Below are 19,680 nucleotides of genomic sequence, written 5' to 3'. Positions count from 1 at the left end.
AAAGAAAGAAAGAAAGAAAGAAAGAAAGAAAGAAAGAAAGAAAGAAAAAAGGGAGGAAGCGAGGAAGAAAGAAAGGAGGAAGGAAGAAAGGAAGGAAGGAAGAAAGGAGGGGAGGAGTGAGGAAGGAAGGAAAGAGAGAGAGTGAGTGAGAAGGAAGGGAAGGGAGGGAAGGAAGAAAGAGGAAGAAAGGGGAAAAACATCAATCTAATAAGAGAAAGAATGGTAGAACTGAAGATCATCATTCTCTAACACCTAAAGAAATAAACTGATCCAAGAATTATCAACTGGTATTTAAAAAAATCAGGGGGTATGGTTGAAGAGAAGCCAGACATTTGTTCAGTTTCACTATAGCTACCGCATGGATTACTTTCTAGACTCAAGGAAAAAACTGTAACTATGAAGTTAAGGGATCAGACTGTCATCATCCTCATCCTGGGTCAACCAGATAGTGAAGTGTCTCCTGGTATGGTATAATAAGTGATGTACAACATTACCAGGTGTTCTAGCTGAAGTTGTTGAGTTTGTATCCATCAACTCTTCAGGCTTAAGTCTACGTTTTTCAATCCATAGGAAATACAGGGATAGAAGAATAAACTAAACATGAATACTAGAGAGCAACTAAACCTGGACTGCTGTACAGTAGCTTCTAGCCACACATGATAGCTATTTAAATTCTAACCTAAATTAAATTAAAAAATAAATTACAAATTCAATTGCTCAGTAATTCTAGCCACATTTGGCTCTAGAGCCACAAGTGGTAAGTATCTATCTTATTGTTTAGCATGAATATGGAATATTTCCATCAAGGCAGAAAATTCTGTTGGACAGCCCTGTAAAAGACAAATCCAGAAGTTAAGATTTTCCATGATTAGATCTATTCAACAAACCAGTGTCTTGGGAAAAAAGAAACACTGTACTAGATTATAAAACCTCAAGGGATATATAAGAAGCAGACTGCATCTGGTTTGAGCAGCTTAAAAAATCATTTTGGGAATATCCAGGGAAAGTTGAGTATGGACCAGGTATTAGATAAGATGAAAATTTATTAATGTTGAAAGGTAAATAAAGTGCTATTAGGGGTTATTTCAGGTTTGTGGGAGTATGGTATCTTTTTGTTGTTGTTTATATCTATTTTCTAAATTTCTACAATGCACATATGACTTTTGAGATAATAAAAATTTATTTTAATGTTTTTAAAGGTAACATTGCTTACCCGTCAAGAAGAAATTTCAAAGGCTGTTCTTGAGCTAGGTTTAGTGTTTTTAGCATTTACATTTTTTAACTAGAAACTCATAGAAATATAAAAACAGGTGTGTCTTTATTCCTCAAATAGGAAGGTAAAATGTGCTCCTCTTCTAATTTAAAACCAAGATTGAAATCCAACCATAGGAAATAAGAGTGAAGTGACATTTTTCCCTCTAATTACCAAGTCAGAGTAAAATCATAAATCCAGTAAAATCATATTCATTTCTTAACTAGGAAATCTATCTGAGCCTTTAAAGTCTAAGATTGCATTAATGTTATCTTCATCAAGCTTTCTAATGCTCACTTAGCTACTGAAAATGAAACAATGAGTAGCATCCGTCCCATTATATAAATATATGTTACATTTTAAAGAGAATTGTCTTCTGGTTTTACTGAATTATTTCAAAGTCCTAGACACTGGAAGGCTGTCAGAGTCCTTGAAAGCATTACCTCTGCGTCCTATTTTCTGCCGTCAGTATATAGCAGATGGTATGGACATTCTTTAGGTCTTTAAAGCAAATGATTTCAAAAAGTATAAACTTGGTACATTTCTGTATATTTCTATATGTAAAATGAGAGGTCCATGTGTTCATTTAATTTCATTTACAACTGACTTGAATTTCTAATTGTTGGTAAGTGGTATCTGATTTATAAATCTCCTATAATGTATTGAAGACTCTTATCTATGTCTCTGAATCATGAATGCATTACATATGCTGGAATTTATTGTTCCAAATCTTCCATGGATGGGACCTGATTACTGTATAGGTCCTTCTTTCTACATTTGCTTTACAACAATTTAATTTGTACAATTATACATGCTCCCATCTCCCATCTTGTTCTTATGAAGTTTAAAATCTTTACAACAAGGAGCTTCTAAACAACAAAAGTGTGAGGGTGGTAAAAAGGCACTAAAGCAGAATTTTTCTCCTCCAGAAAAATTTCAAAGTAAGCAAGTAAGAAATAAAATTAGAAATATAATTTTTTACAACTACATTCCCTCATCACACAAAATTCCCAGGTTATTTATGATTTCAGGACAGACTTCATGACTTTGCTTTAAAATTTTAAATTCAATGGCATGATATTCCTTCCAATTTCAATGAAGGAGTTCTGCCAAGATGGCACATCAGTGTGGGCTCTTGGCTCCCTCCCACAAGTTTAATGATTGTAAAAAAATTGGTGAAAAAAGAGCCAAGAAATAAGAAAACAAGAAAACTTACAAACTTATTAACAATAACAAATATTGTGAGATACTGCTGGGGAAACTAGAGCTGTTCCTCAACAGGAAGTGTAGGTATGATGTGGAGGACAAAGTGCCGAAGCCTTGAACAGGGAGGGGAACAACAGTATAGCTATGGCAGAATAAATGAGACAAAAGCTGGTTTAGTTCTGCTCTGGTTGAATTCCATTCCTGGAGTGCAGCTTCCATACTGGGGAGGGGAAATTTAGTTTATTATCTAAAGTTAAAAATTAACCTGGACAGACACTTGTAGGGTGATATCAAACTAACATCTCCCTCAACAGCCCATATTATCATTTTGGACAAAACTGGAAAAGGTATTCCTTCCTCCAGTAAAATCGTGTTGAAGTAGTAGATAATTTATTTTTCAAGAATAAAAATTATAACATGTAATCATTGTATATACATTATACAAACCAAATTATTAAACCCATTATAGATAATTCAAAGTTTTGATCAGAATAATTAGGCAAAGTCACTAGGTTATAACTTGCTGTGAAATAATTACATGTCTTGCTTTCATGGAAATAAAATTCATTACTGTACTTTAAATACTTACTTGCTCCAACACCTTGTTTTTGAGAGAAATGGTCATCGGACTTAACAGACTTTCTTTTGGCATTGTAGAAGTGATTTTTGATGAATTATTATTCTGAGAAGCTATATTCTCCACCATTATAGTTTTGTTTTGTTTTGTTTTTAACGCTGTCTTGACCCAGTTTTGAGGCTCTGGGTAAAGGTCAGTTAATTCTTTTTTTAACTGAGGTATAGTTGTTTTAAAATGTTGTGTTAATTTCTACTGTACAACAAAGTGAAGCAGAGTTTCCTGTGCTATACAGCAGTTTCTCATTAGTTATCAATTTTATACATATTAGTGTATATATGTTAATCCCAATCTCCCAATACATCCCACCCTCCCTTTCCCCCTTTGGTGTCCATACGTTTGTTCTCTACATCTGTGTCTCTATACCTGCCTTGCAAACTGGTTCATCTGTACCATTTTTCTAGATTCCACATTTATGCATTAATATATGATATTTGTTTTTCTTTCTCTGACTTACTTCACTCTGTATGACAGACTCTATGTCCATCCAAGTCTCTACAAATGACCCAATTTAGTTCCTTTTTATGGCTGAGCAATATTACATTGTATTTATGTAACAAATCTTCTTTATCCATTCATCTGTCCATGGACATTTAGGTTGCTTCCACGACCTGGCTAATAGTGCTGCGATGAACATTGGGGTGCATGTGTCTTTTTGAATTAAGGTTTTCTCTGGGTACATGACCAGTAGTGGGATTGCTGGGTCATATGGCAGTTCTATGTTTAGTTTTTTAAGGAAACTCCGTACTGTTCTCATAGTGGCTGTATCAATTTACATGCCCACCAACAGTGCAAGAGGGTTCCCTTTTGCCACACCCTCTCCAGCATTTACTATTTGTAGATTTTTTGATGATGGACATTCTGACCGGTGTGAGTTGATACCTCATTGTAGTTTTGATTTGCATTTCTCTAATAATTAGTGATGTTGAGCATCTTTTCATCTGTTCTTGGCCATCTGTATGTCTTCTTTGGAGAAATGTCTATTTAGATCTTCCACCCATTTTTTGATTGGGCTGTTTGTTTTTTTAATATTGAGCTGCCTGAGCTCTTCGTATATTTTGGAGATTCATCTTTTGTTCATTGATTCATTTGAAAATATTTTCTCCCATTCTGAAGGTTGTCTTTTCATCTTGTTTATGGTTTCCTTTGCTGTGTAAAAGCTTTTAAGTTTAGTTAGGTCCCATCTGTTTATTTTTGTTTTTATTTCCATTACTCTAGGAGGTGGGTCAAAAAAGATCTTGCTGTGGTTTATGGCAAAAAGTGTTCTACCTATGTTTTCCTCTAAGAGTTTTATAGTGTCTGGTCTTACATTTAGGTCTTTAATCCATTTTGAGTTTATTTTTGTGTATGGTGTTAAGGAGTGTTCTAATTTCATTCTTTTACATGTATCTGTCCAGTTTTCCCAGCACCACTTAACGAAGAGACTTTTCTCCACTGTATATTCTTGCCTCCTTTGTCATAGATTAGGTGACCTTAGGTGTATGGGTTTATCTCTGGACTTTCTATCCTGTTCCATTGATCTATATTTCTGTTTTTGTGCCAGTACCATACAGTGTTGATGACTGTAGCTTTGTAGTGTAGTCTGAAGTCAGGGAGTCTGATTCCTCCAGCTTAGTTTTTCTTTCTCAAGATCGCTTTGGCTATTTGGGGTCCTTTGTGTCTCCATAAAATTTTTAAGATTTTTTGTTCTAGTTCTGTGAAAAATGCCAGTGGTAATTTGATAGGGATTGCATTAAATCTGTAGATTGCTTTGTGTAGTATAGTCATTTTTACAATATTGATTCTTCCTATCCAAGAACATGCTATATCTCTCCATCTGTTTGTGTCTTCTTTGATTTCTTTCATCAGTGTCTTACAGTTTTCTGAGTACAGGTCTTTTACCTCCTTAGGTAGGCTTATTCCTAGGTATTTTATTCTTTCTGTTGCAATGGTGAAAGGGATTGTTTCCTTAATATCTCTTTCTGATCTTTGCTGTTAGTGTATAGGAATGCAAGAGATTTCTGTGCATTAATTTTTTATCCTGCAACTTTACCAAACTCATTTATTAGCTCTATTAGTTTTCTGATAGCATCATTAGGATTTTCTATGTATAGTGTTATGTCATCTGCAAACAGTTACAGTTTTACTTCTTCTTTTCCAATTTGTATTCCTTTTATTTCCTTTTCTTCTCTGATTCCCTTGGCTAGGACTTCCAAAACTGTGTTGAATAAAAGTGACAAGAGTGGACATCCTTGTCTTGTTCCTGATCTTAGAAGAAATGTTTTCAGTTTTTCACCATTAGAGAATGATGTTTGCTGTGGGTTTGTCTTATGTGGCCGTTATTATGTTGAGGTAGGTTCCCTCTGTGCTCACTTTCTGGAGAGTTTTTATCATAAATGGGTGTTGAATTTTTTCAAAAGCTTTCTCTGCATCTATTGAGATGGTCATATGGTTTTTATTCTTCAATTTGTTAATATGGTGTATCACGTTGATTGATTTGTGTATATTGAGGAATCCTTGCATCCCTGGGATAAATCCCACTTGCTCATCGTGTATGATCCTTTTAATGTGCTGTTGGATTCTGTTTGCTAGTATTTTGTTGAGGTTTTTTGCATCTATATTCATCAGTGATATTGGTCTGTAATTTTCTTTTTTGTGATATCTTTGTCTGGTTTTGGTATCAGCATAATGGTTGCCTTGTAGAATGAGTTGGGGAGTGTTCCTTCCTCTGCAATTTTTTGGAAGAGTTTGAGAAGGATAAGTGTTAGCTCTTCTCTAAATGTTTGATAGAATTCACCTGTGAAGCCATCTGGTCCTGGACTTTTGTTTTTTGGAAGATTTTTAATCAGAGTTTCAATTTCATTACTTGTGATTGGTCTGTTCATATTTTCTGTTTCTTCCTGGTTCAGTCTTGGAAGGTTATACCTTTCTATGTTTTTGTTCATTTCTTCAAAATTGTCCATTTTGTTGGCATATAGTTGTTTCTAGTAGTCTCTTATGATCCTTTGTATTTCTGCAGTGTCCATTGTAACTTCCTTTTCATTTATTTAATTGATTTGAGTCCTCTCTCTCTTTTTCTTGATGAGTCTGGCTAAAGGTTTATCAATTTTGTTTACCTTCTCAAAGAACCAGCTTTTAGTTTTATTGATCTTTGCTATTGTTTTCCTTTTTTTCTATATCATTTATTTCTGCTCTGATCTTTATGATTTCTTTTTTTTTTTTTTTCTTTTGGTATGCAGGCCTCTCACTGTTGTGGCCTCTCTTGTTGCGGAGCACAGGCTCCAGACGTGCAGGCTCAGCAGCCATGGCTCACGGGCCCAGCCGCTCCGCATCATGTGGGATCTTCCCAGACTGGGGCACGAACCTGTGTCCCCTGCATTAGCAGGCAAACTCTCAACCACTACACCACCAGGGAAGCCCTTCTTTTCTTCTTGAGCAGAGGATTAAGTTCACACCCCGACCACCTCCTTCATTGGGCTCTCACACTCCAAGCCACTATACACCCTAATCTCCAGACCAGGTACCACACAACCAAGAGCAGTTTCTATTCCCCAGATCCGTATGAAATTATTCGAGTTCGCCTATACTAAGCCTGCTTACCCTGCCTTGGCCTTCATTTTCACTCAGAAACCACATTAAAGGATTCTGCCTGCAATTTCTCTCCCTGCCTCTGCCTCATGACAGACCTGGGTGCTTCCCCTCAGCAGCCCTGCATGGTACTGTATTTCTAAACTGTAAAACTCTTTCCATTCTCTCTCCCTTGAACTCAATCTGGCTTTACCATACCTCACCCATGGTAATATTAAAACAACTGTCAACTCATACTGACAAAAATAAATATACCCTTAGAACTACCGGAGCATTCAGAAATATACATGGTAGTTCTTTTCCTGAAAATGAAATGTCATATTCCAAAGAAGTCCTGATGGATTTGAGAAAACTATCTAAAGCTTTACTTACTCATCCACTGATGCTTTAACAACCTAACACTCCTTACTAATTTTATCAGTCAGTTTCAATTAGTATTTCCATCGTATACAGCATTTGTAATTTAAAGAATTGTGGTGAACATCTAGAATGCTAAAAGACCAAGCTCTACATTTAATATTACACATTTTTAAGAGTGATATCTCAGTATAAAATGTAGGAAATAATAGATTTTGAAATTTAGTTTGGGGTATTAGGCGGCCTGATTGTGAGATTTTAGTCAAAAGTGGGTAATTTCCTCCCTATTCTAAAAGTTTCTAAACACGAAAAAATTGACAACAATAGCAAGAGACTGCAACTTCTTTAGCATCAATAATATATATTTTCTTATTCGTTGCTTTATTTTATTCTTCAAATAATTTCTTAACTTTTTGATACTTTTAAGGACATAAAATTGAACTTTAGTTTCTGCAATATTTTGCTTAAAACATTAATATTAAAAGAATCATGCCAAATGAGTACTAAGCAAATCATTTGAAAAATGCTTTTTTCAAATATAGGCCTTTGGTTTAGCTTCTACGATGTCCATCTTTATTAACATAATCAACAGTTTCCAACGGATTCTACACTGCCTCTGAATTCTATGATATTAAAGATCAACTCAATTTTCCAGTTATGTATTTGACAATGTTTTTGAAGCTAAAATTTAGTTTTATAAATACTAATGGATGCTATATAAAAAATTGATTTTTTTTCTACATTTTTGCTACAATTTAAAGAATGAACAGAAGTAATAAGATGTTGTTTTGAAGTTTCTCACTGGTAACTGATATTACCATGCATATTTGCAGCCTTGTTCTATCTTTGGCCCCTCAAATAATTTGTGTTTAAGTTCAAAATTTTTAGTAGTAAACTAAAAATATCTATAGTTCTTCTCAAATGATATCTACTTAAAAATTTCAAAATGTGTTCGTATAAAGAAAAATCTGTATTTGAAAGCCAACAAATCTAACAATAATTGTCTGTTCTACATGATCCATATCAAGGTTTTATCTTTAAAAAATTGAGTAGCAGCATTTCTACTTTTTCCAAAATTATTTCAGTTGTTACATCTACTATAATTCTAATGATTTTTTTAAAAGTTTTATTTTTTAAGCAATGTGATAATCTTTTTGTGTTGATGTTTGATTTCTGCAGAAATGATCAACAACATGTTATCAACTTTCTACTCTAATTTTTGCCAGATGAAGGCAGTTATCATTATCTTATTCATAAAATTTCATCAGTAGTCATCAGAATGCCAGACATTACCATGCCAAAACTGAATCATACATATTCAATAATGGCATGCCACTATTTTATTATATTCATATAGTCTATTCTTCAACATTTCTATTTGTATGTTTTCCAAATTGAATTTCAATGTGAATACATAGTGTTATTGTTGATGTACATTTCATTTTCTTTATATTAACTAAGCATATCTGATAAATGTTCCCAAGTTTTGTACTAATTCTCATTCTTCAGTGGACTTTTTGTATTCCTCCAAAGTTTGCAATATAGATAACATACAGAACAGCTTGTAATAGAATAGGATAACTTGAATATAGTGATTAATTTGACTATTTGGAATAATTCATGTAAAAAGAATTCCAAAAATCTTTCTTTCTGTAATGTTTTTCAGAAGTGTAAATTTTGTACTTGACATATACTTAAATTTCCAATAAAACTGTAACATTGCATAATATTCGAATCACACAACCATATACTTGGAGCAGCAGAAAGCATATTCAATTTAGTCAATTCTTCTATTTTGTCTTATGCTAGTTTTTGTAATCAAAAAGTGTTTGTTAACTTCCATCGACTTCAAGTGTTTCCTTGTGGCCATTTGCAAATGATCCCTTCCTCCACCCCTAGCCCTGGGCAACTACTGGACAAAACTACTCATTGTGTCACTAGAACATACTTTGCATTTTCTGGAATTTTATTTAAATGGAATCATACCTTATAAACATTTTTGGATCTAGCTTTTTTGACTCAGTGTAAGAATTTTGAGATTCATCCACATTGCTATGCTTGTCAGTAGCTCATTTCTTTTTATTACTAAGAGTCCTTTAGATAGACCACATTTTGCTTTTCTGTTCTCCAATTAATGGACATTTGGATTGTTTCCAGTTTTTTGGCTATTGTGAATAAAGATGCAATGAACATCCACATTAAAAAAAAAAAAGTGTTTGCTAGTATTTGTCAAGGAAGTAAAAGTAAAGTCACATCTTCTTCCAACAGTGACCTATCTTCATTATATTCAATTACAATTTGTGGCTCTTATTTTTCTTCTCCTTGCATTCTATCTATTTTCTCTAAATATTCAGTGATTTCACTTCCTAATAGTTTTCGGTGTCCTACTTTCTGATTCTAATCATTTTTTTCTTTCTGATATTTAAGGAGAAATAGCTACAAGTAAATGTTGTGCTCATGAAATAAGAGTAACAAGCAATAAACAGTACTTATAATATAATTTATGGGTCATGATGTGATAATTTCCCATTGAAGACTATAAAATAATTATTACTAATGGATATTAGTTATTACATAATTATTCATGTTATAATGAAAGTATTTATTGATTTAAAGTGGGAAATCAAAAATTCATTTAAATTGGAAAAATCAACAACAAGATAGTGAAAAGGGGGCAGATGACATTCTCCATAGTACTGAAATACAGTTTTTTTAAAAATGCTGTCTTGACGCAGTCTTGAGGTCCTGTCTAGAGGCTGGTCAGTTCTTCATTTTGATTAAGTCCACACTCCTAACCACCTCACTTATTGGGTTCTCAGCCATGCATCTACCCAAATCACCCCAGGGCCAAGGACAAGAAATCTAAGGACAGCTGCTTTTCCCTAGGAGTCCAGGAAATTATTCAAATTAATGAATTCACAGGGAACCTACAAAACCACCTAATTTACTCTGTCTTGGTGTGTAACCCACTGGCAACCTTTTCTTGCTTGGAGCTCTAAGTAACAGAGTTTTGCCTTTCATCTCTCCAAGTGTCATTGAGTTATGTTCCGCCATCAAAAGAATTTGTCAAGTATGGAACTGTACTTTAACAAGTGCACTTTACCAAGAAGGCATTTTTAAAGATGCTGGTCAATCAGTATATCAATTACAATTCCATCTTCTTCTGTGAAGATTCTTTTCATTTTACTTGTCAAATCAGCAATGTCTTTCTAATATCAAACTTGGATCTTTTCCATGATTTGAAATAGAACATCTTAAACATCCTTGTTAAAACAAGATATTTTACCATCACTGACTAGAAAATGTTTGTAAAACATATGTAATTTGTTTGGGAGATCGAATAGTTTTAAAGATAATTTAAAAGTCAAAATAATGAAGACAACTATAATGTTCGTAGTGCATTTTACTGTGGCACTCTTGTACAGTATGTAACCTGAGAAAGCATATGGAGCAGTCTTGCAATGAGGTATGATTCAAGACTGTTTTGTGGTCTTTTCCCTTCCCCTCTCTTTGAATCCATCATGATTGACATACACAAAGTATGCATTACTAATATGCATCATTAGGTATGACAACATTGATCCCAAGGGAATTATAAGATCACAGGTCCAAATAAAAGACATCTGGGAAAAATAATAAACAAGAACAAGAATCTGAGAAACTGATAGCAAAGTTTGTATAGGAAGTTGAAGAGCCAAAATGGGCAAAACATAACTGAAAGAGGAGGAAATACTTGCCCTACCAGATATCAGGACTTATTATGAAGCTATAGTATTTATGAAAAAATAGAGCTGGCACAGCAATAGAAAACTGCTCATTTCATAGATTAGCGAGCCTAGAATAAGACCCATGCATAGAGACAACTATATTATATGACATTAGAGAACCCAGAATAAGACCCTTGTGTATAGACAATTATGTTATATGACAGAGAGCACAGCAGATCAGTAAAGAAAGGAGGGGAAACTGTACAATTAATGCATCTGGAAAAAATTTTCTCACATGGAAAAAGAAAATAAAATCAGACCCCTATTTTACCACTATATGAAAATAAGCTACAGATGAATTAAGATCTAAAATTTTAAAGTCAAAATTTTAAGTTTTAATAAGAAATGCAGGTAAGTAGTCTTCTGACCTTGTGGTTTGGAAAGATTTCCCAGATAAGACATGAACTCAAAAAACTAACCATAAATAAAATGATTGGTAAATTTGACTATATATTATTAAGAAAAAAATATCAAAAGACAAAGAAAGTAGAAATATGAGTTAAACATTGGAAGAGGATATCTGTGATTCATAGAACTGACAAGTATTAGTTAAATATACACAATTCATATAATTTTAATAAACTTTATTTTTTAAAAGCAGTTTTAGGTTCACGGCAAAACTGAGCAGAAAGTACAAAGTTCCCATATATCCGCTACCTCATCATGCATACAACCTCTCCCACAATTGACATCCTGCACCAGAGCGGTACATTTGTTACAACTGATAAATCTGTACTAGTACATTGTTATCACCCAAAGTCCATAGTTTATATTAGGGTTCACTCTTGGTGTTGTACATTCTATTGGATTTTAATAAACGTGTGATGTCATGTTTTCACCATGCGGTATCATAGAGAATAGTTTCACTGCCCTAAAAATTATCTGTGCTCCACCTATTCAACCCTACCTCACCCCCAAGCCTGACAATCATTGATCTTTTTACTGTCTCTGTAGTTTTGCTTTTTCTAGAATGTCATATATTTGGAATCTTACAGTATGTAGCCTTTTCAGATTGCCTTCTTTCACTTAGTAATATGCATTTAAGGTTCTATGTCTTCTAAAGCCTTGATAGCTCATTTCTTTTGGGTGCCAAATAATATTCCATTTCCTGGAAGTGTCAGTGTATTTGCTATTTACCTACTGAGGAACATATTGGTTGCTTCCAATTTTGGGCAAACATGAATAAAGCTACTATAAAATCCGTATGCAGATTTTTGTGTGAACATTATTTCTCAGTTCATTTGGGTAAATACTAAGGAGCACAACTGCTGGATAGCATGGTAAGAGTATGTTTAGCTTTGTAAGAAAATGGCCAAACTGTCTTTCAAAGTGTTAATTTGCATTCCCACTCTTGCTCCACATCCTCAGCAGCATTTGATGTTGTTAGTATTTTGGATTTGGCCGTTTTATAGATGTGTAGTAGTGTCTCATTATTGTTTTAATTTCCATTTCCCTAGTGACATATGATGTTTAACATCTCCTGTGCTTTTCTTTGTCTGCATATCTTCTTTGGTGAAATGTCTCTTTAGATCTTTTGCCTATTTTTTAATAGGGTTATTTCTTTTCTTATTGTTGATTTTTTTTTAAAGGGCTTCAGATGCTTGGCTTTTATTTTTTATTTTTATTTTTTGGCTGTGTTGGGTCTTCATTTCTGTGCGAGGGTTTTCTCTAGTTGTGGCAAGCGGGAGTCACTCTTCTTCGCGGTGCACGGGCCTCTCACTATCGCGTCCTCTCTTGTTGCGGAGCACAGGCTCCAGACGCGCAGGCTCAGTAGTTGTGGCTCACAGGCCTAGTTGCTCCACGGCATGTGAGATCTTCCCAGACCAGGGTTCGAACCCTTGTCTCCTGCATTAGCAGGCAGATTCTCAACCACTGTGCCACCAGGGAAGCCCTTATTGTTGAATTTTAAGAGATCTATTGATTTAATTTTTAAAAAAGAAAAAGACAAACTCTCCAAGAGAAAATGGCTAAAGACATGTGCAGGCATTTTACAGAAAAGAACAAATATGTCCAATAAAATTATAAAGAGATGCTCAACTTTATTATTAATCACAGAAATGCAAATAGAGGTAACAATGAGTGACATTTTATATATTCAATTGACAAAATCCTAAGAAGCCCGACAAAATCAAGTGTTGGAGAAGATTAACAGGAACACTTATATATTGCTTATGGAAATGTTCATTGGAAAACATCCAACCATGATCTTATAAAATTAAGTAGTCAGATACCTTAGGATGCTGCATTTCCACTCCTCAGAATATGCTCAAGAAGAATTCTTTCACGTATACTTCAGGATAGTGTGTAAGAATAGCGCTACATTAACCTACAAATGTATACACACATGCATATACACATATATACATACATGCATATATAAATACATAAACACATCTGTGAATAAAGCAGGTCTATCCAGGAGATGGATAAATATAGTATGTTCAAAGCAATTAAATATTATACTGAAGAGAAAATAAATGAAGTACAGTTACAAGCAACAACATTAATATATTTTAGTAATATAACAAGTCTGAAAAAAGAAGTTTCCAGAAGATAACATACACTTGATATTTTTTTATAAATTTCAAAAACAGCTAAATATATACTATATATTGCTTATACATACATACTTTTATTGATGAAAAATTGTTTAGAAGAAAAAGGATGATAAACTTCTAATTCAGGTTGGGAAAGGTGTGATAGATGACAATTTCTTCTAATATTGTATTTTTCAGATCATCTTGTGAATACACAGATACTTGCTATTTAGTAAGTTAATTAAAGTGATCATATGTAAGCCAATAAGACCACTATTAATCCAAATTTACATATATAAGCTTAAAAACATTTCTTAGAAAATAAGTTCTCTTTTTCCTTATTTTTTATTCTGTGGAAGGACCATCTAAGGATAAAACAACTACTCAAGATGTGAAACCATAAATCTGAATATGTTGCTTACTTAAGGGTGAGCTATGCTGAGCAAAGCAAATTGCTGATCTCATACAGAGTTTGAGGGAGGAGTTGAAAGGTAACAGAGGCAGGAATGGGCTGGCACCAGCCTTGAAAACGTGTTCACTCGAGTGAGTCCACCACCTCCAAATGGCTGAATTTTGAATCACGAGGCTGTCATTGAATGGTTGACTTTCAGGCTTTCAGTGTTCACTGAAGGGTATAGTATTTATCCAGTAGATAGATTTAAAACTAGTTCTTGTGTTTTCAGGTTTCCATAGATATAGAATGGTATTTTTCTAAGGACTTTATTTTTTTCTCTGTATGTGTATTCTTTGTATGGGAAAGAATAACTCATTCCAGAACAGTGATTTTCAACTTGGCTACAGTTCAGAGCCACATCAGGAGATCTCAAAACTCCTGATGTCTAGGCTGCACCCCAGACCATATATCAGAATCATTAAAAGCAGACTTAGGCATCAGTATTTTTGGAAGCTGCACAAGCGATCCCAATGATCAGCCATTGCTGAAGTGATGGAATGAATGTATTGATGCTCATTATCTCTTTGCTAACAAATCATTTTTAATGGGGGCGGGAGGGCTCTGTCAGCTGATATCACTGTGTTAGGCACTGATTCCACTTAATATGAACACGTGTAACTCACTAGCTTTGTGAACAATAAGTACCTAACCTGGGACATTTTCACAATTACCTGGGGAGATTTTTTAAACTACAAATCTCTAGATCCCACCCAGATCTACTAAAACAAAATCACTTCACAGGGAGCAAAAGAATCAATAGGCTTTTTAAAGTTCCCCATGTAATTCTACTTATCATTCAAGTTTGATAACCCCTATTTTAGCACATCTAATAAAGATGATGCTATAATATGATGGACTTTGCTTACCGATTGGGAGTGTAGAGTCCTCTTTTTTCATGGATCTTAGAGATCCATAATATCCACACATTAAAATTTTAGCTGTGGTTACTCTAAAAACAAAACTGGAAAGAGAAAAATGTCTCTTACCTTTGGGAGATTCTGTATTGATAGCAACCTACTGGTTCAACATTAAGTGTCCAACCACTCAGGAGAATATTACCCTGCAGTTACTTTGTATATTATCCCATTCCATGATTATTTCTGGTCTCCTTTCCCACCAGTAAATGTGATGCCTTAAGCAGGAGATATTGCTTTATTGTTCTCTAAGAACAATTACCTATTTTACATAGATTGTAGATTTGCTATTATTTTTCTATAGCAATTTCAGTCATCATTTATTTTAATATAATTGGGCATTTCTCAAGATGTTCCTCCAAAGTTTTTGAATGGAATATATTTCCACTATTTTTTTTTTTTTTGGTGATATTCTTGCTGCATTCACAGTCATCATTATCCCTGTCATCATCTAGCTCTGTAGCAGGATGTGTACTCTGGTATAGAGCTAATCACATGGATGCTAGAGCTAAACTTCATGTGTTTAGCTCCAGCATCCACTCTGCCACATGTTACCTGTTAACCCTTGAACAAGTCACTTAAACTTTTGTTATTAATTTCCTACCGCAAAATTGATTGTAAGCATTGAATAAGTTAATATATTCAAATACTTAGAACAGTGGCTGACAAGTAGTAAGCCAGAAGTAAAATGTTAACTTTGTCGTGAGGTATGTGCACATTCACAAATATCTTGGTTTTTTTTCTTTTAATTCTGTTTTTCAAAGGAAAAGGAGCCTCAGAAGAGTCTAATAACTTTCCCAACACCACATAGAAATAAATAGCAAAGCAGAATTTCAACCACCACAGGCTTACAGCACTTTTGAAACCTCTCACTTATCTTGGAATGAATGTTTGTTAGAGCAGGGTAAAAGCTTATTTGTACCATAATATTGCTGCAAATGGAAATGGGGCTCTTGAGATTTTGTGTCAAATGAAATTTTCTTTTTCTCCCCCTTGTATCATTGCTATCATTTATTTTACTTATACATAAGCTATAATTATTGAACATATTGTTGCTATATTATTCTGAACAAAATGTTATCTGATAGATCAAGAATAAGAAACATAAATGTTTTTGTTTTTCCTTCACTTATTGCTTTTCTATTGCTCTTCCTTTCTTTATGTAGATATGAGTTTCTGACCTATATTATATTCTTTCTCTTTTAAAAAAAATTTTTCTATTTTATATTGGAGTATAGAGGATTGACCATGCCTATAAAACTTTCTAGTTCTATGCTTTCTACATCTTAATATACTGCCAACTTAGTAATAAATAGTATTATCAAAGTAGTATATTTTGTTCAATTCCATACTTAAAGCAATACAAAAGGAAATAAAAACTGAAATTATTGTTTCTCAAAGTGTTAATTTCAAACATAATAACAAGTAACAATAGAGATGGATTTACTGTCTACTTTCTAACTGACTAGTATGTTTTGACTTTTATAAAGATTAAGTTGAATGGTTATTGTTGGGGAAAAAAAAAAAGGACTTGACCTTGAGGGTTTCATAAATCAATAACCTAGATACCATTAATGATATAGAAGAGATTATATCCAAATATTTATTGTAAGAAAATTCTTATGTAAATTAATAAGCACATTCTGATGAATAATTAAGAATTCTTAAAAGATTAATATTTGAAAGCATTATACTATATTAAAATTGAATACTCTTTTTAGATTAAACTTTGTTTAATATCCACATGTGAAAAATTGTGAATTAAATATATACATGTGAGCGTTTGTGTGTGTGTGTGTGTGTGTATGAAAGATTTGGTAAGTTTAGTATTTCCCTATTGCCTATATAAACCTAGACCTAACCTAGAATGTTCTGGATCAGCTGAAATCTTTCCTATGATAGGGAGAGAGGGATTGGGAACATCCTTCTGGGGAAGCCTTCCACTTTATTTTTTAATGACTCATCTTCTATTCCAGGAATGCTATGGAAGTATTATTTTTGAGAGTGAAAAGTTATGTATTAAAGAAATAAAGACAAAGAGAGACACACGGAGGAATGCTTTTAGGTTACCTCTAGAGTTAACCTAAAAGAGGTGTTAAAGGAGTGTGTTAGTTTAAAAAATTTAGCATAAACCATATTCCTCTCTATAGCTGAAGAAACTAGGAGATTAAATAACTTGAGATTTCATGTGGTGTGTAATAGTTAAGAGTAAAATATGGTGCCAGAAAGCCTGGATTCAAATTCTGACTCTATTCAGAGCTGTGTGACCTTGGGCAGGTTACCTCATCTCTTCCACAAGACTTACCCAAAATGGTTACTTTAAATATTATAAATAATATATGTCTCACCAAGGGTAATCAGATTTATTAGTCTTTTTAGACAATAAATTTTTGGTTTTGTCATTCTTTTTCTATTACATTCATTTCTGTTGTTTTTTTTTCTTTTTTTCTTCTTTCTTTGGATTTAACTTTTTATCTAAACTTTGAGATAGATGTTTAGATCATATATTTTCAGATTTCTAATATGTGCATTAAAGATACACAGTTCCCTCTAAACATTGCTTTTGTTATATATCTGAAGTTCTGATATATATTATATATATGCATGTATATATTATTATTTAGTTCAAAATATTTTTACTTTCCATTGTGATTCTGAATTATATGATGAGTTATTAAATATGCATTGCTTAATTTCCATTATTTGAGCATATTCTAATTATCTTTTTATGTTTGTTAGAATATCATTCCTTTGAAATTTTTTGAAGCATGCTTCATGGCTAAGCATAAAGTTAATGGTCAATTTTAGTAAAATACATGAGCAGTACAAAGAGATATGTATCATATAGTTGTTGGATATAGTTTATTAAATTTTTAATCATATTATTCAAATCCTCCATATCTTTACTAATGCTATCTATTTATTCTATCACTTACTGAAACAGTGATATTAAATTTTCCCACTGTGATTATGGATGTAAATACCTCTCCTTTTAGTTCTGTGAATTTTTGCCTCGGAATCTCTGAGGTTATACAATTTGTGTACAGATATTTAGAACTTGTATTTCTTTCTGGAGAGTTTATCCTTATCATAGATATTCTTCTTTATCTCTAGCAATGCTTTTTTACCTCAACTCTATTTTGATGAACATTGTAATACATACTTATACCAACTTTCTTTTGGTTAGAGTTTAGAAGGTATATCTTCTTCTGTACTTTATATTCAAACTTTACATTATCATTATGGTTAAGATGTATCACTTATAATCAGCATATAGTTATTTTTACTAGTTTAGTGATTTTTAAATCTTAATTACATAAGGTTTCCATAAAGTCTGGAAATGTAATGTATATACATAATGTCATCAATGACATCTTAAGTCAGTAAAAATAAAGTAAATGTTTCTAGGTGTTATGGTTAGCCTATAGTACCTAATCCATTTATATATGATGAAATTAATATTACATATGGATTTAGATCTACCATCTTTCTATTATCTCACTTTTTCTTTGTTCACTTTTCTCTGTATTCTTGCCTTCTCTTGAATTAAGTATGTTTATTATTACTTTTTAAAATCTATTATTTTCAATCTGTTTTTAATCTGTTTGCTAATTATACATTCCTTTAATATGCTTTTCTTTTAGTACATTAAAAATTCCCTAAATAATTCAAAAGCCTTAGAACTATTTATTCTTTCTTGGTTTATGAGTTATTATCATTATGTATTTTAATTCATATACATTTTCCAATATTTTATTATAAAAATTTCCAAAATAAAGTTGAATGATTGCACTATGAACACCCATATACCCACCCTTTATGTTCTACAATTAACATTTTTTATAATAATTTGTACAGTTTATATATTTGCTTTATCATAAGTCTATTTCATCTATCATGAATCTAGCATATATTCATACCTCTTTCAATTCATCAATCTACCATCCTATGAAATGCATATTTTTATTTATTTCGAAGTAAAGACATCAGTATACCTTATCCATAAACACTTCAGCATGTATATCAATTACTACAGTTCAATTTTTGTTTATATTTTGTTTCTTTATATACACTAAAATGCACAAATCTTAGTGTATCATTCAATGGGTTTTGATAATTGCATTTATTCTGTAACCCAAACCTCTTTCAAAATATAAACCGTTACCGTCACCCCAGAAATTGTTCTCATGACTTCCCAACAATAAATCCTTACTTCCACTCCCTTCAGGCACATACTGTTTTGATTAACTTTATAAATGCAAAGAGTAATTTTTCTATAGCTCTTCATTTTTTTCTGCTTTCATTTGCAATACTTTTCTTTAAAACACTATTACTTAATTCAGTTTTAGTCTACCGGTGAGTTTTTCTTTCCTAGTTTTTCTCAGATGTTATCCCATTAAATACTGATTCTCTGTTTTCTCTCCCTCTCCTCCTTTTGGACCTCCAATTGGATCTATGTTAGATCTTTTTATATATCCCACATGTCTCTTAAGCTCTTTTCTGTATTTTTCATCAGTTACTAATTCTCTCTTTGTCTCTGCCTATCTCTTATTAAACTCATCCACTGAGTGGTTAATTTTATTGACTTTTTGTTTTTAATTTTAGAATGTTCATTTATTTATTTTGTTTATAGAATCAATTCTTTCCCCCAATTCTTTATCTTATAATTAACTTCTTAAACATATTAATCACAAGATTTTTTGTTTGTTTCACGTTAGATTACTGCAGCTCCTGTGGGTTGCTCATATTATCTGTTTTGCACATTATATTTTTGTCAAGTTGAAACTGTGGTTTTTAACTGAATCCTAAGTATTTCAATCAAAGGTACAGAACTGAACACATATGAACATGTATTTGATAATATTTTACTTAAGATATGTCATTACTTTCAAATCCAGTTTTAGAGATCATGGACAGACAAAAATTTATATCATGCTCACTGTTAATAGAAGGAATTATGTAATTAAATATAATCTGCAAACTCATTAATAT

Source organism: Aethalodelphis obliquidens, unplaced genomic scaffold, assembly GCF_003676395.1.
Source record: "Aethalodelphis obliquidens isolate GAN/ISIS:26980383/991018 unplaced genomic scaffold, ASM367639v1 scaffold68, whole genome shotgun sequence".
NCBI classification, from domain to species: domain Eukaryota; kingdom Metazoa; phylum Chordata; class Mammalia; order Artiodactyla; family Delphinidae; genus Aethalodelphis; species Aethalodelphis obliquidens.
This window is presented reverse-complemented; position numbering follows the sequence as displayed.